At 44.1% G+C, this 25,248-nt stretch overlaps 1 long non-coding RNA gene across 1 annotated transcript in view; it reads right to left on the bottom strand.

Moving 5' to 3' along the window:
• Positions 1-1,543: 1,543 nt before the first annotated feature.
• The window catches only part of LOC129624102 (uncharacterized), a 59,765-nt gene continuing 36,060 nt past the window's right edge, over positions 1,544-25,248 (bottom strand). The window contains exon 3 of the long non-coding RNA XR_008700754.1: positions 1,544-1,961. This is a non-coding gene — a long non-coding RNA (uncharacterized LOC129624102). The remainder of the gene's footprint in view (positions 1,962-25,248) is intronic.

Here is a 25,248-nt window from a genome sequence, read left to right as displayed (position 1 = left end):
TATTATTCCCCTTTGATTACTATTTCTTGTTTACTTGCAGGTATAAAAATATGACCATGATGTGGAGCCAACCATGTGAAGACAGGGGGAGTGTTTCTTGGAGGAAGAAGCAGTAATTTCAAAGCTCTGAGGCAGAAACAAGTGGGATGTCTTCAAGAGAGACAAAACAGGCCAGTATACGTGGGACAGGAGAGTGAGGGAGGCAGTGATGGAACGTGGGGGAGGGAGCAGCAGGAAACAGGGATTTCTTCTAAGAGCAACACAAAGTCATGGGAGGTTTAGGCAGTGGGGTTTGATTAGTTTCATGATTCATTTGTACTGTCGGGTCTTTCTGAGGGAGCAGGAGGGAAATCATGGAACAGGTTAGAAAAATATTTCCATGCTCTTAGCTGGAGATGATGATGTTTAGCCTGAGGTTATGGCAATGGACTTTGAACAAAAGGAAGGACTCGACATATATTAAACAGAGATACTAAAAATATGTTTCCAAAAAGTGTGATGCATTTAAGCAATGGAAATGCCAGTGTCCCTGGGAACTGAGCCAGAAGAGGGATGGAAGTCTGGGGAGTAAGCAGGGTTCCCATCACAGACACCAAGTTAGGAAATTTGCTGTCATGTTTGGCAGAATCTGCTGTCAAATTAGATATGGGAGACAAAGGGAAAGAGATGAACAAAAGGGAACCCATTTCCAGGCCTGTGACCAGAGCAGCTCAAGATCTAGTTGTACCATTTATTGAGAAGAGAAGTCCTGGCAAAGAGTGTATTTAGGGAGGTGGAATCCAGAGTTCTGTTTTAGATGTGATAAGACAAGGATATGTAACAATAGTATGGTTGCTGGACCAACTAAATGGCCGAAGGTGCATAAAGCACTTAATCAATGAGACTTGTACATGGTAAGAACTCAAAAAGCTTTAACTGTTACTTCCATTGTCAACATTACTATACACGTAATACACTATCTTCATCAACTAAAAAGCTTACTAAAAGGCAGCCCCAGTCTTCTATGACCTCACTTTCCATCCGTTACTGACACTAACAGTGTAGGATGCAGTTTGTAGAAAATGTCAGCTGGCTCCTCCCCCTTTTGCACACACAATTGTTTTGTGAAGGGAGATGAAGTGGAGCAGAGGTAACCGACATGTACAAAGTCCCTCTACATCAGGTTTCTTTTTTTTTCTTTTCCCCATGAAGATTAAGGGTTTTTCACAGATGGATTACATTCTTCTCATCATTAGTTAAGCCCATCTTAGTGGAAATTCTACTTAGGAAAGTATCTGAGAAAGGCAGATCAATTTGACTATGCAGAGAGCTCTGCTTCATATAAAATCAGAGCATCTGTGTGACAGGAAACAGAGGTGCAAGACCCACGCCTGCTCCCAAACCCGCCCCTCCCCCCTCCAGTTGATAAACCGTCGCCCTCTTGACGCGTCCATATGCCCAGAAAGGAGCAGCAACACAGAAAATAATTGCAACACGCAACACATAATTTTCACTTGCCCTCAGGACATAAAATGCATCAGGACACCTTCTGTGAGTTGGCTGAGGGGGACCAATGATTTAGATCCTCACTCTTTATTTATCAACATCCCTGGAGCAGAAAGCAAAATGAATAATCCGTGAATGGACATCACTTCCAGACAACGTGCCTCTAAAAATGAAAGCTGAAAAGCACAAACATCTGTGTGGAATGTAGTCCTGGATTTGTCTGGGCGGTGGGTAGACAAATATGGATGTACTTGGCCATTCTTCCAAGCACCAGGAAGGATGCATAGGCTGAAGTGGTCGGTCGCTGCCATGTTCTGAACGCCAGTGGGCCATCAGCATGCCTGGGTGCCGTGTGGGACATCTCAGATGCTCCTCTGGATGGTGGTCAGTTGCCAGATGAATTTCTCAGGCTGAGTCTGATTCATCCAAAATCTTAGGTCTTCATATGGTTCACAATGGCTGTTTGTTTGTCTGCCCTGCAAGAAGCTTAATTTATCATTTTTAATTGACAAGGAAATGCTGAGTTCAATCAAAGGCAGATGTAAGAAGGGCTGGGAGTCATTGAAAATGCTACTGGGGAAAGGTCTGCGCCCCGAAATGGTATTTGGCTCTTAAGGAAGCACAGATGAGGCAAGCGTATTTGGGAATGTTTGTTGCTTTTTGTGACTATACCTCATTTCCCGCATCACCTGTACATCATGTTGGTGACATTTTCTCTGGTAATTATACATTTTCTTCCAGCAGCAGAGGGAATGTTCTGTGGAAGGCACAGGACTGTCAGCCCATGAGCTAGTGCTTTTCAGGAAACTTAAACAAGGACCCCCAGGGTCCAGATGTGTTCTTCTTCAGAGAATAATGCATAGCCCAAGCAGAAGAGTCCATAAGTAGAATCTTGAAAAATCTAAAGCAGAAGTACTGAGGGTTTAAGACTGAGATGTCAAAGCAGCCGCCCCCAAAAGAAAACAGGTTGCAATCCATCCACAATGCTCTGCACATTGCGGCAACAGTAGGATCATGAGGGGCAGGGATTCTCAAATTTAATATATATGAACTGGATATGCATTTGAGAACGGACTCCAAGATGTAGGGTTGGGTACAGTGAGAAAAGGTGGAGTGTAATCACAGAAAGCACATTGAGAAATCATTGTCCCTCTCTTTTCTTTTTTTTTTTTAATTAGGGAAAAAGTTATTCATATTAAATAAGTGTCAACCTGGGTCAAGTCTTTTTTCAGGGAGCTAACTACGCCAAACCTCTTAATTATAATCACAGCAGTTCAGTGTGATGGCATCTCCAGAGGGCCTGCTTGTGCACTGTTCGGTTGAGAGGACTGTATTATGCTCGTCCCAGCATCCTGATCTCAAGGTTTATTTAAGTCTGTAAATAGTTTCATGCTCCTATCACTTGTAAGAAAGGCATGAAAAAGACCAAATAGACCTCCAGCCTCCTGGTGTGGTCCCTCCCTGAGATTGTCTCCTTTGGAGTTCCAAAACTTCGTGTGTGTGTGTGTGTGGCCACACCACACAGCTTTCAGGATCTTAGTTCCCCAACCAGGTATCGAACCCGGACCTTTACCAGTGAAAGTGTGGAGTCTTAACCACTGGACCACCAGGGAATTCCTGTGTTCTAAAACTTTATCTCTGGATCCTTCTTTTCAGCAACATGCAATCTGTGACAGCAAATGGCACCAAGAATAAAACAAGAGGGAGATCTCCCTGGCCAATGGTGGTCCCTCTTCATTCAGGACCTGGGTCCATGGAAAGAAATCACACAATTTCAGAATCTCCCAGGTATTGAATACCGCAAATTCCTCAAAGATCTTTTAATGCACAGAACCAGCGCCAAGGTAAACAGAGGCAAAAGGGTTGCCTTCTATGGGAGCTTTTATTAATCTATCCCTGTGGCCTCTGCTCATGTAAATGACACCCAGTGAGAGTCCTGTATTAACTCTACCTGAGGGGAACAGGGAGGTGGGACCCTGGGCCCCTCCCCCGTGCACCAGCACCACCAATGGGGGATGCAGGGAGACAGGGTGTTGTCTTATAACCAGAGTCATGTGTTGTCTGCTGTGTCTTTGCTCTGTCCTTTTTTATTAACCCCAAAGATCCTGTCAAATGCTCTTGGTAGAAGAGGGATTACCAAACTAGAGCTGACACGCTCAGCTCCAGAGCCCAAGGGACTTTGACAGATTTCTCCAGTCGAACTGCCTGGTTTTAGGGAGGGCTTGGGATGTCACCTGCCTTGCTTCCTTAAAGCAGGTAAAGTAGTTCCAGATATGGCTGGTGGATTTCAACCCCTGCACTAAATGTTTTCAGTGGCAAGAACCCACAAATCCTGCTGAGACACTAAAGGTGACCAGTATCAATGCCAGTTTCAACTGTGATCCCTGTGAAATGTCCTTTCAGGGCTGGATTTGTATCATGCCCCCAAGATGCCAAGAAACCAGTCGCAGAGGAGAACATACATACTGATTCCATTTCTGGACATTTTTCAGGGGTGTTGTAAGAGAAACTTACAGAATTGTGTACTGAACTGAGTGGCTTTGACCTTCTCCAACTTTCTAGAATTGATGGAATGTCTCCATTTAAATCAGCTGGCATCAGCAAAGTGCAGAGTCTTAATGAAACTGCTTCAGATACTGACTTTAAATGACTGAACTACAGTGTCACTTTCAAAAGTGAATGTTTCAAACCCATATGGCATTTGTGGCTGTTCATGGCTCTGCTGAAAATCAGAGTTAAAACAGGATCACATTTGCAGACCAATAGGGGGCAGATGGGAGCCAGATGCCAGGGGAGAGACTCAACCTGCCTGCCAGCTGGAGTGGCCACAGGAGGCAAACAGCCCTGATGGAGATTCTATTCTAGGCGAGCTGACAGACCACGCCAGCGAGGGGCCCCCATGCCTCACTGCATTTGCACAGATCATCAGGGTAAACCTGCAGCTCTACCAGGAGAGGGACCAGACTCTCCCTGAAAGCCTGAGGGAACACAGAGCATCATTCTTACCTGGGTCTCTACTGCAACAGCTAAGGAGAAATGGGAGACATGGTGACGTGGAGAGGTTATTCCAGTAGCTACATGTGAAATGGTATCATGGGCATTGCTGTGAAGCATTACTGAGGCTGTCGAATACACAATTCTAGTCTTAGAAGGATATTGTCAGGGAGACATTTATGCACAGACCAAGCTGCCTGGCTTGGAGCCCTTCTGTAAGGAGGACCCTGGACTTCACAGAATACACCAGCAAGCCACTGGTCTCCTTGAGCTGAATCTTTGCTTTCCTATTCTCAACTATATGGCCATGCAAAGACCTAGAAGTCACTACCAAACCATAACATGAAGGTCCAAGAACACTCAATTCTCGTTCCTCTCTAGCCCTGATCCTAGCCTAAAGGTTATGTCTCTATTCCTTGAAGGAGTGAAAATAATTAAACCAGGAAGCATCTACCTGCCATGCCTTACATGTTTCACTCTTGCACAGGTCAAAACCTTTGAGGAGCTAGTGAGGTATATCTGGGGGCCTGGACTTTTATTAAAAGATCAGGCTTATGGGTGTGTGTGACAAGCCACATAGAAATTCTGAAAAATCTGGTATGTAAAGAACCCCTGAGAAACGAGAGCAGAACAACTTAACCCATGTCTACACGTACTCACTGAGACATTTAGACACCCGTGTGCCTCCTTGGGCCAGCTGGCCAGAGAGCAGCCGGTGGCCGGGACTGGGGGATGTGAGGACGTGGCCCAGAGGCCACGTGTGTCCTAGAGCAGTGTGACACCGGGCAGCGAGGCACCTGCCCGCTTGGTTGGTTTTAACCAAGTGGAACAGGCTGTGACCTAGGAGGCCTGGGAAAGTTCTTCCTTGAACTGGGTCAGGAAACACTGAACACAGGTGAGCTGTTCTCTACAAAGTCAAATGTGATTTTATTGCACTTACTGATTACCAGTGTGATTCATTGGTCTCAGCCATTGGACATCTGTGTCCACAAAATGCAGGGCACTCAGCCAAATGTAGGAATGTTCTGATGAAGTTTGGAATTTGGGTGCAATATTTTCCATGCTCGGCCGAACTGCCAGTAGAAAGCAAGACACTGCCTCATGAAAAGCACCCCAGAACGACTCACAGGATACATTTTCCTGGAATTGCTAGTGACTAAGCACTTTGCCTATTATCATGGCTGAAAAAATAAAGAGATGACACTGCACAAGTAGCGTTAGCACCTTCCTTTTGAATTGCTTTTTTTCTTTTGTGTTAACCCTTCCAGAGCCTCTTTTTCTACTTTCTCATTTTGCTTTTACAACTTCCTGTAGAGAGGACAAGGCTAGTATTACATAACTTCCAAGAGAGGCAAATCATACATAAACAGGTTAAAGGACTCACTTTAGGATTCCATTACTTCAGATTATGTGTGTATCAGAGAATCCTGGCCAGACACTGGGCTGATTTTAAGTAAAGGGAATTATTACAAAGGCATAGGCAAGGAGGAGGGAAACCCCTGGGGATGGCACAAGAGGCTGGGGCTGGGAAAGGCTGCTCTTACCATCCCTTTGCCTGAGGGGCCAGAAGAAGTGGAAATCACCTAAGAGGACCCTGGAAAGAGGGTGAACTCAGCCATGGGATGCAGCCCACCCAGAGCCAGTGGCTTGGAGGAACCCCCCCAGGGAATAAATACCCAACCCAGTTCTCCCTGACACTCCCCACTGGCCTCTGTTGATCTCCTCACCTCTCCTCCCCAAACACTGACCAAACCCATCTGAAAGACTGAAGGCAAGGAAGCCTACTAGTGGAATCCCAACAGTGGAGCCTCCAGGGGGCACTTCTGGGAAGAGAGGCTCTACAAAAGATGGTCTGTAGAGTGAGCCTCAGAGAAAGCCAAAGCTTCTGGTTGCTAGTTCCAAGGGCCCTCAATGCCTCATCTTTCACTGTCATTTCCCAGATAAGTAAGAACAGGCATATTATCACCAGGGTTATAACCACCCTTGCTGGTGACTGACAATATTCCCAGGTTTCAGCCTAACAAGGGTGGGCTTCTGCTTTCAATTAAGTGCAACTCAGAAAGCGCATTTCATCCCGTGGTGAACTATGCACTGGGTACATTCTCATGAGAGACGTATCAACTAACACAGTGCTGCCCTTTATAACTGTTCTCCAGAGCACTTTTTTATGTGTGGCCCCATCCCTCACACACACACACACACACACACACACACACAGAGGCACATGCACTCAACAGTTCACATCAGAAGATGAGAACAAAGCACAGCTTGTGTTTCTAGCTCAGATGCCACAAAGTTAATTTTAGCTGGAAAACTCCTTGACAGACTTCCAGGAAAATACCACCCTAAACAGCAGAGCTCCTGTTAACATCTGACCATCTGCCTGCTGTTTGCTCAGTGACATCCAATGCCAATCTCTTAAGTCCAGATTCTCAAACTTCCTCTGAAATTAGTCACCTCAGTAAGGCTCATGATGACACAAAAGCAGCTGTTACTGAAGGGAACTGTGGCATGGTGATGGTATTTGGGGAACAAGTCAATGGAAGCATGGATGGATGGGTGGGTGGGTGGGTGGTGGACGAATCGTGTTAGCTGTAAGATGGAAGAATTAATGAGGGGGGTGATTTACCTAACTCCCCCCCTCACTATTCTTTTTTTTTTTTTTTAACATAATTTTATTTATTTAGTTTTGGCAGTGCTTGGTCTTTGTTGCTGTGGGGGCTTCTCTCTAGCTGCGGCGTGCGGGCTTCTCTTGCTGTGAAGCACAGGCTCTAGGGCACACAGGCTTCCATAGCTGCAGCACGTGGGCTCAGTAGCTGTGGCTCCTCGGCTCTGGAGCACAGGCTCAATAGTTGTGATGTATCAGCTTGGTTGCTCCATGGCATGTGGGATCTTCCCAGATCAAGGATTGAACCTGTGTCGCCTGCATTGGCGTTCTTTACCACTGAGCCACCGGGGAAGCCCTCCCCTCACTATTCTTGGTGACATGAACCTGAGGTACCTCTAAATCCTGAGACAAAGGGGTCTCTGCCTGAAACCATTGACTTCAGACACAGAAAATATTATAGAATGTATTATAGACAGAGAGATAGACAGATCATGATAGATGACAGATAGATAGATAGACAGGTTGTTGTTTAGTTGGTAAACAGTGTCCGACTCTTTGGGACCCAGTAGACTGTAGCCTGCCAGGCTCCACTGTCCAGGGGATTTCGCAGGCAAGAATACTGGAGTGGGTTGCTATTTCCTTTTTCAGGGAATCTTCCCAACCCAGGGATCAAACTCACATCTCCTACATTGCAGGTGGGTGCTTTACCACTGAGCCACCTGGGAAGTCCTATTAGATAGGTAGGTAGGTAGATAAGCCTGAATTAAGTAGACAGATGTATAGATAAGTAGCTAGATAGATAAGCCTGCATCAGATCCCTGATGGCTCAGTGGGTAAAGAATGGGACATGACTGAGCAACTAAGAACACACGCACCCATTAAGAACTCTGTTTTGAGTTTTGAGCAAGCCGACATCACTTAACTAGCTGTGGAATGTCTCAGTGCTTCTACAAGGAATTTCACCTCCCTCTGCTCCTCTGCCTAAGGTGCAGGGATGCAGTGGCAGTGACAACTGCCTTCAGGCATCACAGGGATGAAGATCACCCTGTAACCCCCAAGTGTCTGGGTACAGCTTTCTCAGGAAAAAAAAAAAAACCGAGGTAAGAATTGAACTCAAATATCTATAACCAGGTTGGTTAGAAAATAATGCTTCAGAGAAGTTTATAATTTATGATAGAAAGATATGACACAACCCTGAAGGAGAAGAAAGAACCCGTGTGCCCTGGAATCTGGAAAAGACAGAGCACAGGGCAGAGGAGGGGAAGACGTGGGAAGGAGAGAGGCCGGAACTTGAAACCCCTCTCCCTGGCGAGGATCACTGATTTCAGTAGCATTTTAGGTCAAGAGCACTATCCACTGATAGAAACAGGGCAGAGTCATCTTTGCTAGGAGATTTGAGGAATTTCTAAGAATATGCACCTGCTCGTGTCACCCTGCCCCCAAAGATTTTTGAGCCTGGGACAAGTTCCAAGAGCCCTGAGGTTAGAGATATTATGGTCACGGCTCCTATGCCCACCACCCTCCTTGCCCTGGGCCTGTCCTGCCTCTCCTGGCCCATAGAGAGCTCCTTCCATTTGTCTGGGTGACTGTACATATTAGGCAGAGGTTCTCTGGGCTGCTTGGAGGGGGGATGGAGGCAGACCCTCCTAACCCCGGCTTCCCCAGCCTCTGGCCCTTCCATGGGGAACATCAACACAAGATGATGACCTCAGAAGCGTATCTGAGGACATGTGGGCTGCCCTTCTCACTAAAACCTGGTATGAAATTCTTTTGCCAGATTTGCTTCAGGAAATGAACCTGGATGTGGATGGCAGGGTGGTGAGAATCAGGAGAAGCTGGAGAGAGGTACCTTCTGCATGGGGAGACACAATAAGGAAAGTCAGGGGGCAGCAGGCTGGCCAGGGTCCTGGGGACACCTCTGCCCTCAAGTCCAAGAAGAAGATGGTCCCCCCCACCCCAGGCAGGGTCTCGCTTAAGCACTGGAACCCCCTATGCCAATATCTGCTGAATCGACTCAGAGTGAACTGACCTGCATCATAATTCCAGGCACTGCACCAGAAGTGACTTCAGTTGAGTTATGTCTTGTTTTGTTCTGTTTTAGGAAACAAGCTATATGCGGCCTGAGAACATATTGCTTTCGTTGCTGTCTGCTCTGAAGCTCAAAGATGTCACCCCAGATCTGGAAGTCTGACCTCACAGGCCCGGCTGGCTCTGTCTGGCGCGGGGGCAAGTTTCTCTAAAGCAGGGCCGTTCTCTGCTGGCTTGGGGTCTGGGCTTGGGCACCAGGACTCGGGAATGTGATAAATAATCAGCAGACAGTCTGCCTGTCAGGTGATGCTCTGCTCATCTTGGGATGCAGCCGAAGAGGGAGGTGTGAGAGCTGCCGAGGGAAGGGGCCAGGGGGTTGTGAGCAGGCCTGGGGCTCCTCCATGTGACACTGCCTGCCTGACCGCTGCTCTGAGAGCCCCAAGCTTGCCGGTCACCAGGCGCTGGGATCCCGCACTGGTTCACAGAAGCAGCAGCGCTGTCTGGGTCATTCCCAGCCCTCCTCCCACCACCACCACTTATCCTGACCTGCTTTTCTGGACTCATCTGGGAGGGGTGCAGAGTGTTACAGTAAGCTCCCGGCTCACACCCTCACTGAAACTTCTGGGCCAGGCGAAGCCTGCAGAGTGTGCTGAGAGCCAGGCAGCCCCAGAATGCCCTGCCCTGCTCCTCCACCTCAAGCCTTGTTTAGTCAAGTATTCTAAATCAGTGATGTTCAAACCCTCCTCGGTGGACCAATAGCCTCAGCATCACCTGAGAGCTTGAAAGAAATACAGATGCTCAGACCCCACCCAGATCCTCTAATCAGAATGGGCCTCTTACACGATCTCCAGTGACTCACATGCCTGTTACACTGGAGACAAGCCAGCTGCAGAGGATCTGATAAAACAGGACAGATCCTGGTAACGGGAGCTGAAGGACGTCAGGAACACAAACCCACCGCCGCCCATCCCCAAATTATCTTTCTCGCCTGTGTTGAAATGCCAGTGTTCATCCTTTTAGACCTTCATCTTCTGTCTAAACTCTGCCATTTTCATTAAAATACAAACATTGCCTGGGAGGGAAAGCACATGGGTCCCTTACTACTTAGTCAGAAAATTAAGAAGTTTTTAATGTGCCTGCTTTATGTGCCCCACATAGTACAGGATGCTAGGGGTGAGTGAGTTTAGTGCCAAATAATTACTTTTCCCCAGAGACAAGGGGTCGGGAAGATCCCCTGGAGAAGGGAATGGCTACCCACTCTAGTACTCTTGCCTGCAGAATCCCGTGGACAGAGGAGCCTGGCAGGCTACAGTCCATGGGGTCACAAAGAGTCAGACAGGACTGAGAGACTTTCACTTTTCAGAGACAAGAGAGCTGGGCATTCAGAGAAGAGCGGGCTTCTCTCTGGCAGGAGGGATTATTCAAGGGCAGAAGAAAGGGCTCTCCTAAGACAAGTGTGACCTTCTGCTATATCTTGATTTGACCCAGCTTGCCTCTAGGAGCCCATCAAGACCTTGAGTTGATGCTATCATTCCCATTCAAAGGCATCCTTTGTCATTTCAACTTAATGGAAAAACCCAATGGCATTTTGAAGACAAAATGTCCAGGTGCATATTTATTTTTAGAAGGAAATGGACCACAGCACATCCATCCTGCAAAAAATGAAGCAAGCCACCGCTTTGTGTGCTGAAGCAGAGAGCGGTACCTCAAGGGTGGAGAGATGGAACTCACTGGTGAATGGGAAGTGCCTCCTCTTACAGATGCTCTCTCAGGAAGCACACAGCATCCATCGAGCGGCCAGGAAGTGCAGTTAGTGCCAACGCCGAAGGCACTGGAGGGAAAAGCGAAACCTCTCCTTAAGCTTCCTGTGTTGGTTTGGGTACCTATGGACAATTAGCAACTATTTCCATTTCTAAAATCCTTGGGATACAGGATGATTTGTTTGCGTATTTATTTCATCCATCACTGAACAAGGTCATCTTTTAATGAGGTGGACTTGTCTTTGTGACCTAATAGCAGTAGTAACGGCAGTCAGCGAGCACTTGCTGTGTGCCAGGTGCTGATATAAGTGCTTTATGAGTCGAGAGTCGTCATCCACGGGTCCTTCACATTGCTGTGTGTCCTGCAAGCAGAGACACTGCCTTTGTCCTCGATGATGTTTTCCCAGCTTTGGGAGATAAAGAAGATAGAGTGTCTCCCTCCAGAGACAAGAAACAGACTTACTGTCCAAAACAATAAACATTATGTCCCCCTGTGAAACAAAGGAGAAGCGTGCTGCCCCCTGTTCTAAAGGATTCCCTCAGCCTAAGCTGAGAGTTCTGGAATGCGTTACTGCGTGTATCCAACTGTCACCTGGCCCTCTTTGCATCGTCCTGTGGGAACTGAGGCCCAAGAAAATGTGCTACTCTGGCTACTGCTTGTCCACTTGCCTCTGACACAGGGGTCTCATGTCTCCTGCCAGCATCAAGGAAACTGTGGCGGGATAACTCATTAGATTGTGAGCAGAGGAAAATCTCAGACTCTACCCCAGTTTTGGCAGAAGTTCAGTTCAGTTCAGTTCAGTTGCTCAGTTGTGTCCGACTCTTTGCGACCCCATGGACTGCAGCACGCCAGACTTCCCTGTCTATCACCAACTCCCGGAGCTTGCTCAAACTCATGTCCATCCAGTCGGTGATGCCATCCAACCATCTCATCCTCTGTTGTCCCCTTCTCCTCCTGCCTTCAATCTTTTCTAGGATCAGGGTCTTTCCCAGAAGTAATATCTTGGCAGAAGTAATTAATCCTCTGGACAACCTTGAGAAGATACTCTTATTTCCACCATTTTACAATTTAAAAACAAAATCAAAAAACTAATAGTCTATATTTTCTTAGGTCATAAATATCATGGTTGTTATCACTCAACTATACTGACACATCCACAGGGGGTCCCAATACTGAAATACCGGCCTGAAAGAGGCTTTCCTTTCAGGAAGTGTCAGCTTTCTAGGCCTTCTTTTTAAATACTGCAAATACTGCTGAGAATTACACTCAGTTAATTTCTACCCCTAATCTGTATATGAATTAGACATAGCCTAAGAAGTAGAATGTTAAAAGTGGGCAGAGGGGTACAGACAAGAGACATGGGAGACGTATTTTTGCTGCTTTCCTTATTTTTGACCTGGACTGGCCCAGTAAATGCCCAGTTCTTTGCATCACAGCGAGGATAAAGTACATCAGAATTCCATAGACGTGGTTCCCCTGCATGTTTACAGGGGTCAGAGTGTGTCTGAAGAGGGACAACATCTACTTGGGCTGCTCTTGGTCATTCCACTGGCATGTTTCATGGTTCAAATGATGTCCTGTCACTCCATCCATGACACCTAGAGGCCACAATCCCCTGAGGTGTTGGCATAAGTGGGGAATCGGCCAAGAAGACAAAATCGGCCACTACTGCTTGCTGTCTGAAATAGACTCGATAGTTTAATGCTCACGTAAGACTCAGTACAGCTGCACTTCTGCACAGATGTAGGTAGACGAGGCGTAATGGAGGGCTTAAATATATACTTTGTCTCTCATTTTTATAAACATGGTCCTGAAGGCAAAGAGGGAGTGAGGCCTACATTCACTTTGTCATCCGATGAGCATTTACCAAGTACCTTGGTATGGAGTTCAACAGGCATCCAGAGATGAATGAAATATAGGCATCAAGGCTGTATGTTGTCACCCTGTTTAACTTATATGCAGAGTACATCATGAGAAATGCTGGAATGGAAGAAACACAAGCTGGAATCAAGATTGCTGGGAGAAATATCAATAACCTCAGGTATGCAGATGACACCACCCTTATGGCAGAAAGTCAAGAGGAACTCAAAAGCCTCTTGATGAAAGTGAAAGAGGAGAGTGAAAAAGTTGGCTTAAAGCTCAACATTCAGAAAATGAAGATCATGGCATCCGGTCCCATCACTTCATGGGAAATAGATGGGGAAACAGTGGAAACAGTGTCACACTTTATTTTTATGGGCTCCAAAATCACTGCAGATGGTGACTGCAGCCATGAAATTAAAAGACACTTACTCCTTGGAAGGAAAGTTATGACCAACCTAGATAGCATATTCAAAAGCAGAGACATTACTTTGCCAACAAAGGTTCGTCTAGTCAAGGCTATGGTTTTTCCTGTGGTCATGTATGGATGTGAGAGTTGGACTGTGAAGAAGGCTGAGTGCTGAAGAATTGATGCTTTTGAACTGTGGTGTTGGAGAAGACTCTTGAGAGTCCCTTGGACTGCAAGGAGATCCAACCAGTCCATTCTGAAGGAGATCAGCCCTGGGATTTCTTTGGAAGGAATGATGCTAAAGCTGAAACTCCAGTACTTTGGCTACCTCATGTGAAGAATTGACTCATTGGAAAAGACTCTGATGCTGGGAGGGATTAGGGGCAAGAGGAGAAGGGGACGACAGAGGATGAGATGGCTGGATGGCATCACTGACTCGATGGACGTGAGTCTCAGTGAACTCCGGGAGTTGGTGATGGACAGGGAGGCCTGGTGTGCTGCGATTCATGGGGTTGCAAAGAGTCTGACACGACTGAGCGACTGATATGATCTGATCTGATCCTACCCCAAAGTTACAATTTAATTCAAACTAACACAAATACACAAGCAATAAAACATTGCAGACTAAGGAATAGATAAGATAAAGCAGACAGATCAAGCCGTGTCAGGACTCAGACCAGGAGTAGTTGTATCAGGCTGGGGAGGAAGATTAGGCCCTTCTTAGAGAATGGACAGAGTTTTCCATAGACAAGGGTGAGGAGGTAGAGAATTCTATGCTGATGAGACAACTTAGGCAAGTTATCGAGACTTGTTCAGGGTGGACAGTAGTGCAAATTGACCAGAGCATAAAGTGCAGAAAGGTAATTAGGGAAAGGTGAGGCTGGAAAGAAGGCCGGGTCAGATAGAGAAGGGTGAATGCCAGTTGGAGGCTTCAAGGCTTTATTCCAGGGGGATCCAGGAACCACTGACCATAGGTTGTCCAGGGGTGGAACACACAGATATTACAGAAATGTATGGCACATAAATAGCAAAGATTATTGACTATAAAGCCAAACCTTAGGGAGAGGTCTCAGGTCAGAAATCCACAAAGCAAAGAACTATTATTTTCTATACAGAAAGAGAGGAGTTACTCTTTTGAGGGAAGGGTGATTTTAGTTTAGGGAGTCATTAACTTGGAGTTTATCCAGTCTCTTAGTGTTCCATTTCAAACAGCATTAACTATAATCTGTTATGTTCTTATGTGGTTGGTTGGCTCCTTCACAGAAGAATTAATAGCTCTTCAATTAACAATCACATAACTTAGAGCCAAGCACAAAGTAGGTGTTAGTAAATATTTTAAAGCAATACATTGTGCTGCATGCCTGCTAAGTTGCTTCACTAGTGTCTGACTCTTTGCAACCCAATGGTTTGTAGCCTGCCATACTCGCCTGTTCATGGGATTCTCCAGGCAAGAATACTGGAGTGGATTGCCATGCTTTCCTCCAGTGGATCTTCCCAACCCAGGGATCGAACCTGTGTCTCTTAAGTCTCCCACATTAGCAGGTGGGTTCTTTATCATTAGCGCCACCTGGGAAGCCCATATATTACATTACACAAAACATTAAAATATCTTCAGTAAGTTAAGACTGCTGCTGCTCCTGCTAAGTCACTTCAGTCGTGTCCGACTCTGTGCGACCCCATAGACAGCAGCCCACCAGGCTCCTCCGTCCCTGGGATTCTCCAGGCAAGAATACTGGAGTGGTTGCCATTTCCTTCTCCAATGCATGAAAGTGAAAAGTGAAAGTGAAGTCGCTTAGTTGTGTCCGACTGTTAGCGACCTCATGGACTGCAGCCTACCAGGCTCCTCCGTCCATGGGATTTTCCAGGCAAGAGTACTGGAGTGGGGTGCCATTGCCTTCTCCAAGTCAAGACTAGATGCATCTAATGTCTGCAACAGGTATAAAAAAATCTGTACAAACATTCACTATTTCTGATTGAATGTCTTTATCCAGAGTTAATTATTTTTAATAGTCTGGTGATAAACACAAATATATTTTTATGGCAAATATGTGGCTTTTTAAATTACTACCATTAATACCAGAAAACCAAGTATATTTAACACTTCCATTTGCCTGAAACATCAATGCTAGACATATGACCTATTTAAACAAACAATAATTAACCTATTCACACAAATTGTAGTAAAGAGAACTAAATTTGATCATTTTCTCTCCCTGCTGTTACATATTTTAGTTTGCATTTTTTCTTTATCAAGAGTACAAATCTATATGTGTGTATACAAACCACCAGAAATAGATATGCAATATGGCTGTTAAAAAAACAAGGAAGTCATTAAGTCATAAAAAAGACTGTGAATCTATAGAATTCATCCTGTTGATTAATTCAGAAACCTCAACAGCTGCATGCCTTTGAATGCTTTAACTTGTGTCAATAAAATAGTGAAACTGTTAAATCTTTGCAGACAGGTAGAAAATGTGAATCTTAGAGCAGTGTCTGTTCAAATTTTAAATAGCTTAATGAATTTAAAAGAGAGCAAAGATTCATTCTCATGAGCACTTAAGTGATTCTATCTACTTGTGGGGATTTAATTAATGACCTATCTGATTGCCCCAAACTTTTAAAATTGGTCACCTCCAGCAAGAAGGCTCCTGAGGGTCCACTGCCGAACAGCCTGCCACTGCCCCCCAGCCAAGGGTTCACAGCAAGGCTGGTAAAGACCAGGAAAGGACAGATATCTCTGAGTATCATGGTGTAGTTTGGAGGGTGGGAACATTTCCAAATAGGCTATGCTTTACTTTGTGGGTGAACATTGCCTACCAGGGCACAGAGGAAAAGGAAGTCAGGCCCCCTAAAATAATAATTGGCCAGAATCTTGTTGTACCAGCAGGAGGAGAATCAGGATGGTCAGTAGGATGGGCTTTTGGGCCAGAAAAATCTGAGGTTGCTTACTAGTGGTGGGTCTGTGAATAAGGAACCCCACCTCCTTGCATCTCAATTTTGCCACTGTGAAAGGGGTAAAATACAGAGGCATACAGGAAGGGTCTTGTTCTGGGGTACAAACACCTTCAGATCTCAGTGTTAAAGCACTGCAGAGAACACAGCCTGGATCTGGATATTTATAGTGGCCACAAGCAATGGCAAGCCAAGCATTACAATGGAGGGATTTCACCTGATTAATGCAGAGGCTCTGGAACTTTATTTTCAACTTTATTTGATTAGCAGCACTCCTCTATTTGCTGTCTTCTGAAAACACTTAATAGGAGTCAAAGGGAAGATCAGGAAAGGAGAGAAGGTTGTGGGAAGGAAAGGTACAAACTGTAAAATCCTGCTTGTCTTCCTGCATGGGCTTCATTTTCTCTCTTTGAAAGTATTTTTACTTCAGGTACATGTGGATTAGAAATGTCTTAAATAGGAATGTATAGTAATTCATGTTTTATATCAACACTTATCCATGCTGTTCTTTATAGATAAATTGATAAGTCTTTTAAAATCTAGATGAGTAAAGCTTAATGCTTTTTATTGAAGTAACTATCATTTGGAGAGATCTATGCATAAGTGAAAAATGACTTTATCAATAATGTTCCTTTCCTCATTTCAACATTTTAATTATATATTTCTTTAATATTTCCTAGAAAAAAATAATTTAGCACCAAAATGTATTAAAGCAAAGGGTATTTTTCACCTGAGCACAATGTAAGAATTCTAATAAACCACAATATATTGGGGGTATTTTAAATGAATGGATGCACAAGAGAACTTTTAGAAGTCTAATCTGCTCTGTAATTGGACTTGATAGAACTGCTTTCCTTGAGAAACTCAATAAATAGTACCACTCCCTGCTGGTGTTCTGTGGCTCCCTACAAACACAGCATGTGTGTGTGTGTGTGTGTGTGTGTGTGTGTGTGTGTGTGTGTGTGTGTGTGTATTTTACAGGAGGGCTTCTCCAGAGAAAGAAATGAAAAGATATTGCTCTATCAGTCAGCAAAACAACAAAGCCCCATGCAGCCAGCCACTGATCCCTGGAAGTCAGAAGCTGGGCGAGGACCAACTTTAAAGACCACTTTTAATACCACTGAACTGTACCCTTAAAAATGGTTGACACTGTAAATTTTATGTTACGTATCTTTAATCACAATAAAAAATTGACAAGAAAAAAGAAAATGCTGCCTCGCATAGTTATGTGGTTGGAAAAGCGAGGAGTGTCTTAATAGCTTTTTCAGGTAATGGTGGATATCCTTCTGTCCGCTGGACTAAAACCCAGCAAGTGGTTTCTTAAAAGTTAGCTGCAAATGTAGAATCTGAAACCTTATCAGTAAAGCTTTTGTATTCTGTCACATTTTTAAAACCTTTTAAAGTGCTTACAAAAGACAGGATAAAACTACATTGTCCACGATGGCACCACTAGCCACATATGTATGGTTTTCAGCACTTGAAACGTGGCCTAGGGAGACCAAAGAATTGAATTTTAAAGTTTATTTAAATTTTATTTCAAAAACGTAAACCTGGTTCAGTTATTGGAAAAATTTTCAGTATGTTTGGGCCAACTTAAATATGATCATTTATTCTTTCAACTTAACTGTTGTGAAATCTAAACACAGATCAAGGCATTCAGAGTGCAAACGTAGGGCTCCAAATGAGATGTGCTGTAAATACACAATGAGTGCTGAATTTTAAAGACTTAGTAAAAATAAAAGAATATAAAATATCTCAATATTTTTAAAAATTGAGCATATTTCATACTGAATATATGTTAAAATGACACTATTTGGGATATATTGGTTTAAATAAAATATATTATTCAATTTGAAAAAAAAAGTTTCTGTAAAGGAAAAGTGAAGGATACCTGACTCAGGTTATTCTTAATTGACATAAGGGATCACCCCAGAAGTCTCTAGTTTGTATTCTGCCCAGAAAAAAAAAAAGAAGTGAGAATCATTTCCATTGGAAAAATGAATCATCATCGGATGCATACATAATTTGGTGTCAGTATCTGTATCTCCAAAAATACATTAGCTTTGATCACTCCACAAAACAGTGAAGGGTAGTAATAATAGCACTGAAAGGAGTGAGTTCATTTTGAAAGTGCTCTCCAATGTTAATGCATTTTACATTGTTACAGTATTATAATACAGACCACAGTCTGCATTTATGCATGAGAAATATCAAAGTAATAAGAGCCTTCTCATACATACACACACACATATATATCCTATATAATGTACATATATACGTGTGTGTATTAACTATATATTTCTAAACTTATCTCTCTATATATTTAGATATATATACTGTCAGAGGGCTTCCCCAGTGGCTGAGTGGTAAAGAATCTGCGTGCAGTGCAAGACACAGGAGATGCAGGTTCAGTCCCTGGGGTGGGAAGATGCCCTGGAGGAGGGCATGGCAACCGACTCCAGTATTCTTGCCTGGAGAATCCCATGGACAGAGGAGCCAGGCGGTCTATAGTCCATAGCACATGACTGAAGTGACTGAGCACTCTCATACTGTCAGAGCCCTAATGAAAGCTCAGGAGTTTCTCCTGGTTTCTTCTTTGTTTGTGTTAAATCTATTTAAGTATGGTTTTGCTAATAATTTGGCAATTATTAGGTAAATTTGAACAATCTGGATGGTCAAACTGATTATTTATGTTACAACATTCTAAAGCCTTAGTGATCTGCACTTCTGCCCATATTTTTTTTTTATCTGTGTTTCTAGACAATTGTTTACTTAATCCAATGTGGACAGAAATCTTTGTGCATATTTTTAAGGCTGTTTTCATCAAAGCTGCTGTTTCCAACTGAGCTACACACCACCAATGCCAAATGATCAAATTACTCACACAGAAACCATAAATGAAATCCATAGATAATTTGCAGACCTCATTTCAGCCAATGGTTTTAGCTCTTTTTCTCAGCAGATCTCTCCTGAAAGCTGCTAACAGGCTGATTGGAATTTTATATCCTCTCCACTCTCTGGTGGAAATGCTAATAAGCGATGAAATGGCTAAAGCCCAGTGCACAGAGGAGGAGGAGGAGAAGCAAGGAGCTGAAAACCCTCCAGCTTCAAAATCGCATCCTGAATAATCAGCAATTGACAGAAGCTCTTCACACGGTGCTTTCTCCACACTCACGAGCAGACTGGGCTGACTGTGAAACCTCAATGTTACGCATACACTTGTTTCAAAATTGCTCGACAGACTGCATTAGGAGGTTAGATGAAAGCCTGATTTGCCATCACAGCCAGTCAGATTTCTCTGCTAGTATTAGCTATCTTTAAAACATATTTCCATGGCAACTAGTTTAAAAACATATTTGACTGTAGAGGCGCTTCCGTTATGAAAGCAAGAAAAACCCAAGCGGCCTCTTCTTGTCAGAGCTCTTTTCCACCAGTGGAGCAACTCAGGCCAACGAGGATGAGAGCAAAGTTCTCTTCAGGCTCAGGACTATGGAGCATCCAGTTGCCTGGGTCCCATCCTTCCACGTTGCTGAAGGAGTCACTGCTTCTCTCCATGAGGCAAACCTCCTCCTGAGCTTAACCCGCTGACCTTTTCTGAACCCATTTCTGCTGATGGACATTTTTCCTTCAGGCTTCCTTTGATTTTTCCACGTCTGCACTAGTTTCAAAGGCCAGTCAGAATACAATTGCTTTAGAAGTGAGAGACAAAACTCCGTTTGCTTTTTAGAAAAAAGAAGAAGAAATACTCAGGGATCTTTATACAAACTGGCCTTTTTGTCACTACCATGTCTTCTTGGGTTGAGGCTTAATCCAGGGACGCTGGGACCCTGAGTTCTTGACCTTTTATTAGGAGAAATCATGAATTTTCTGTCCTATTGGCTGTGGGGACCAGACCCACAGTGAACCTCTCTCAGGGCCAAGATGAAATGTTAATAATAGTTCTTGGCTAGTTCTTCACCTCCAAGAAACTCAGGGTTTTCCCAGGCATTCTCTGTAATCTCTCCTAGATGTAGATCTAAGTATTACTAATTCTTATTTTCACACCTTGTGGGGAAGAAACAGCCTGTAACCTTTAGCCCAGAGGTAGACTCTGTGTAGACTGCATTGACAGACAGAGCCTACAACGTGATGGTTCTGCTGTAGCAATAGGGACCACACATCCAAAGGTCTCCCCTCCTGTACCCACAAGATGTTGCAAATCCACACTTCTTCAGTTTGAGACTTTATCTTCTAAATGAGATATAATTCTGCAAGCACCAAATTCTTTTTGAATTAAGGCAAGATAGGTATGAAACAATCAATGAGAACAATACTCATGAGGGCCCAAAAATCAGATTTGGGCCCTAATATTTTGTAGCAAGAATATTTCACTGAAAGGGAAGTAGGAGACAGAAAGATCTAGAATTAAAAAGAACAGGGCCAGGTTGAGTCCTTGCATTGCAGGATATCTCAGAATGGATCCTCTGTTCTGGAAGGTTCTCTCTGTTTTCTCAGCTTCTCCAGGGCCCAGCTTGCACTGGGTTCTCAGTGCACTCATCTCTGATTGAGGCCATATCGATATGCAGCTGGTGTCCATTTCAGCTAGCTTCATGGTGCATATTGATCACTGTCACAGATCACTCATTCACCAATCTTCATTGATCACTAAATGGCTGGAATTAATAGACTATCCAGTGGAAGGGCTATTTATTTAAGGTGCATAGGCAGAGGCAGTGAGTCCTTGGGGAACTTTTATTTCCCACTGTGCAGTGAGTGCCTCATCACTCCCAGTGAGTATATTTATGTGAGAATGTATACACTTCGGTGTTTGTGTACATAACAACTGAAATGTAGCATACCCAGGACACTTGCATTAATTTGAACATCAATCTGGAAATTGATGGAGCCACAGTAAAACCTACTTTTGGATTACCTATAAAGAGTTTATTTATTGTATATGCAACATTTCAGGGAGAAGGTGTAAATGGTTATGAGAGGAAAATAGTTTTAAGTAACTTCAAGATTATAATTTCAATGCTTTTCTTTCTTTTTTTCCCAAGCAAGCTATTCCTGTTTGTTTATCAAAACAAGTCTCCTAAGAAAACTAACTAAACCCATTTGGTTATCTGTATTCTGGTACTGTGTGTCCTTGAAAGTGAAAGTGAATTCGCTCAGTCGTGTCCGACTCCTTGAGACCCCATGGACTGTAGCCCACCAGGCTCCTCCATCCATGGAATTTTCTAGGCAAGAGTACTGGAGTGGGTTGCCATTTCCTTCTCCAGGGGATCTTCCCAACCCGGGGATCAAACCCTGGTCTCCCACATTGCGGGCAGATGCTTTACCGTTTGAGCCACCAGGGAGTGTCTTTGGGTAGTGGGAAACTGAGGGTTTGGCATCCAATTCCAACTTCCAACATTTTCCCCCCATTATCATCTGTAGAAGCATTGTGCATGCTCAGTAGTGTCCAAATCTTTGCAACCACATGCACTGTAGCCTGCTAGGCTCCTCTGTCCATGGAATTTTCCAGGAAGGAATACTGGAATCGGTTGCCATTTCCCCCTCCAAGGAATCTTCTCAACCCAGGGATTGAAATCAGGTCTCCTGCACTGGCAGGCAGATTCTTTACCACTGAGCCATCTGGGAATCCCTTTCCCCCCATTCCACCATATAATTCTATGCCACTCACAAACCCACGTTGTCACCTGTGCTTATGATTCACTGACTATAGATAGGAGGTTCCAACAACCCCCTCCTTGACTCTGAGTTCAATTAATTTGCTCAAATGACTCAACAGTGTTCAATGATTACTGGTTTACTACAAAAGGATGTAGGAAGGAAAGGTGTGACAAACCTAGACAGCATATTTAAAAACCAAGATATCACTTTGTTGACAAAGGTTCTGGGCTCCAAAATCACTGCAGATGGTGACTGCAGCCATGAAATTAAAAGATGCTTACTCCTTGGAAGGAAAGTTATGACCAACCTAGACAGCATATTAAAGAGCAGAGACATTACTTTGCCAACAAAGGTCTGTCTAATCAAGGCTATGGTTTCTCCAGTGGTCATGTATGAATCTGAGAGTTGGACCTTAAAGAAGGCTGAGCACTGAAAAGTTGATGCTTTCGGATTGTGGTGCTGGAGAAGACTCTTGAGAGTCCCAAGGACTGCAAGGAGACAAAACCAGTCAATCCTAATGGAAATCAACACAATATATTCATTGGAAGGACTGATGCTGAAGCTCCAATACTTTGGCCCCCTGATGCAAAGAGATGACTCACTGAAAAAAACCCTGATGCTGGAAAACACTAAAGACAAAAAAGAGAAGAGCACAGCAGAGGATGAGTTGGTTAGATAGCATCACTGACTCAATGGACATGAATTTGAGCAAACTCCAGGAGATGGTGAAGAACAAGGAAGCCTGACTTGCAGCAGTTCACGGGGTTGCAAAGAGTTGGACACAACTTAGTGACTGAACAACAAGAAGTCAGGAATAGCTAGATGGAAGAGATGCAAAGTGCAAGGTGTGGGGAGGCTCCATGCCCTCTCCAAGCAGCCACTCTGCCCAAGTTCCCACATGTTCACCAATCCTCCCCCATCCTTTGGGTTTTTATGGAGATTTCAATACATATTCATGATTGATTAACTCATTGACTATTGGCGACTGATTCAACCCTCCAGTACTTCTCCCCTCTCAGGAGGTAGAGAGGAGAGTGGGACTGGGACAAGAAATTCTAACCCTCTAATCATGAGGTTGGGTTCTCTGGCAACCCGCCCCATCCTTGGATTAGGTTCAAGGACTTCCAAAAGTTACCTCATTAGTGAAAGAACTTTATCACTCTTATCATAGGAAAGAGTATTAGGAGCTCTGTAACAGAAATAGGATGAAGACCAAAAAATATTTATTATAAATTGCAGTATCACAGAAACCCAGCTTAAGGGTAATCATGGCCCACTGTGTGGACTGGGAACTGTGGGTATGTGAACTGGGCTGATAGGGAGGGCCTACCCGGAGTTCATGTACCTGTGTTGTCTCTTGTTGGAAGGGATCCACACTGGGGCAGTGGGTGATGGGAAGAACAGGGACTTGCGTCTTTTAGATTTGCTTCTCTGGCAGCCTCTTGGATGTTATCTGAAGGCTGAGGAGAGAGGCATGATAGACAGATACTGAAGAAGTTGCTATTTGCATTCCTAATATTTGCAGTACTGACTCTATCAGGCATCAGGCTTTTGTCTTATCTGATGACTTGTTAGGTGAGAAAATGGGGGCAAGGGTAAGGAGAAGAAGCTTTCTTGATGAGGCACCTGTGATTTCACATCACTGGTGGTTCGGGAGGAAAGAACAAGGGGGCTGCCACTTGGCGGTGGTCAGGACGTGTTCCCAGAGCATGGGACTCATATCTCAGTGTCCCAGATACAATCATGGACAAGGGGCAATGTGGGGGCTAGAAAAGGGGCCTGGGAGAACAGAGGAATAAGGATTAAGGATTCAGTCAAATTCAAATATGGCTTATTAGAATTCAAAAATTGTTTGTTATCTTTTTAAAAAAGTTAAAAAATATAAGATAAAGACCCACATTTAACTACAAAAAAGGGATTAAAGTGGCATTATTTATATCCACAATTGATATTGCCACAGAAAAGTTGATCCCTGAAAATAATAAAACTAAATTTATTTTTTAAAATATTTGGAAGTGGTATAATACAGTGAAAGGAGCATATCAGAACCTAACACCAGTTATTATCTGAATGACTCTGGGCAAGTCGCTCAGTGAGCAGATGAAACCCGTTTTCCCTCCCATCTGAGCACACACATTGATTATGTTGCCCAGCCTCTCCACCAGCCCTGAGGGAACATGTGATGGAGCTCTGACAAACGCACCATGGACAGAAGTAATACATGCTGCTTCTAGATCCCATCCACTATAACGCCTTGTGCCTGGGAAGCTGGCATAAATCTGAACATCAGTTTGAACCTGATCTAACTCAGAAGGAGCTAGAATAAACCTGATGCGGGGTTAGCAACAAAGCCTTTATTAACTGTGTGAACAGTATTTCTGACAGGACCATGCAGAGTATCCAGCAGAAGACTGCAGTTCCCTACTAGGTGGTAGAGGCCAGACCCTGATTGACTACACAGAAGGCCATTCACCAGCCAGGAACATCTGTACTGGATGCTGCAGGAGCCAGAAATTCACTCTTACTGTCTTAAACACTTAGATTGGGACTTATGTGCTATACCAGTTAGCATCATTTACATTAATTAATCTACCTGAACTTCAATTTCTTATTAATAAAAAAATGAAAGAATATTATGTAATTTATAGAGGGCACTGTGCTTACTTGTTCAGTTGTGTCCAATTCTTTGCGACCCCATGACTATAGCCTGGCAGGCACCTCTGTCCATGGGGACTCTCCAGGCAAGAATACTGGAGTGGGTTGCCATGCCCTCCTCCAGGGGATCTTCCCAACCCAGGGATGGAACCCAGGTCTCCCACATTGCAGGCAGATTCTTCACCGTCTGAGCCACCAGGGAAGCCCATGAATACTGTACTGGGTAGCCTATCCCTTCTCCAGGGGAATCTTCCCAACCCAGGGATGGAACCCAGGTCTCCCACATTGCAGGCAGATTCTTCACCGTCTGAGCCACCAGGGAAGCCCATGAATACTGTACTGGGTAGCCTATCCCTTCTCCAGGGGATCTTCCTGACCCAGGAATCAAACCGGGGTCTCCTGCATTGCAGGTGGATTCTTTACCAGCTAAGCCACCAGGGAAGCCAATTTATAGAGTAGCTATAATTAATTATAGAATTAACTATAGAGGCACACAGAAAGTGCTAAATAAATAGAAGAATATAGTATATAGGCTCTTATTCAGGGTTTCCCTTCATTTAGATCCTTTTCTCATAATTCGTAAGTTAAGTTTATTTTCCATTAGTGGGACATGAATCATATGATGAAAGTGAAATGCAGCTTCAAGCTTAGATGGAAAGAAAGAACAATTTAACGACCCAGTATGGACATCAGCTGTAAGATATGGGACCTTGGGTACCATTCTTAAGTTTTCTGAGCCTTAGCATCCTCATTTGTAAAACAGGTATAAGAATTCACACCTCACAAGAGATATGTGAAAATAAAATGAGGCAGCAAATGTAAAAGTAGCCCTTACTCTTTG

Source organism: Bubalus kerabau, chromosome 12 (assembly GCF_029407905.1).
Source record: "Bubalus kerabau isolate K-KA32 ecotype Philippines breed swamp buffalo chromosome 12, PCC_UOA_SB_1v2, whole genome shotgun sequence".
Classification (NCBI taxonomy): domain Eukaryota; kingdom Metazoa; phylum Chordata; class Mammalia; order Artiodactyla; family Bovidae; genus Bubalus; species Bubalus kerabau.
Note: the sequence above shows the minus strand (reverse complement) of the source record. Positions and strands in the feature narration are given on the sequence as shown.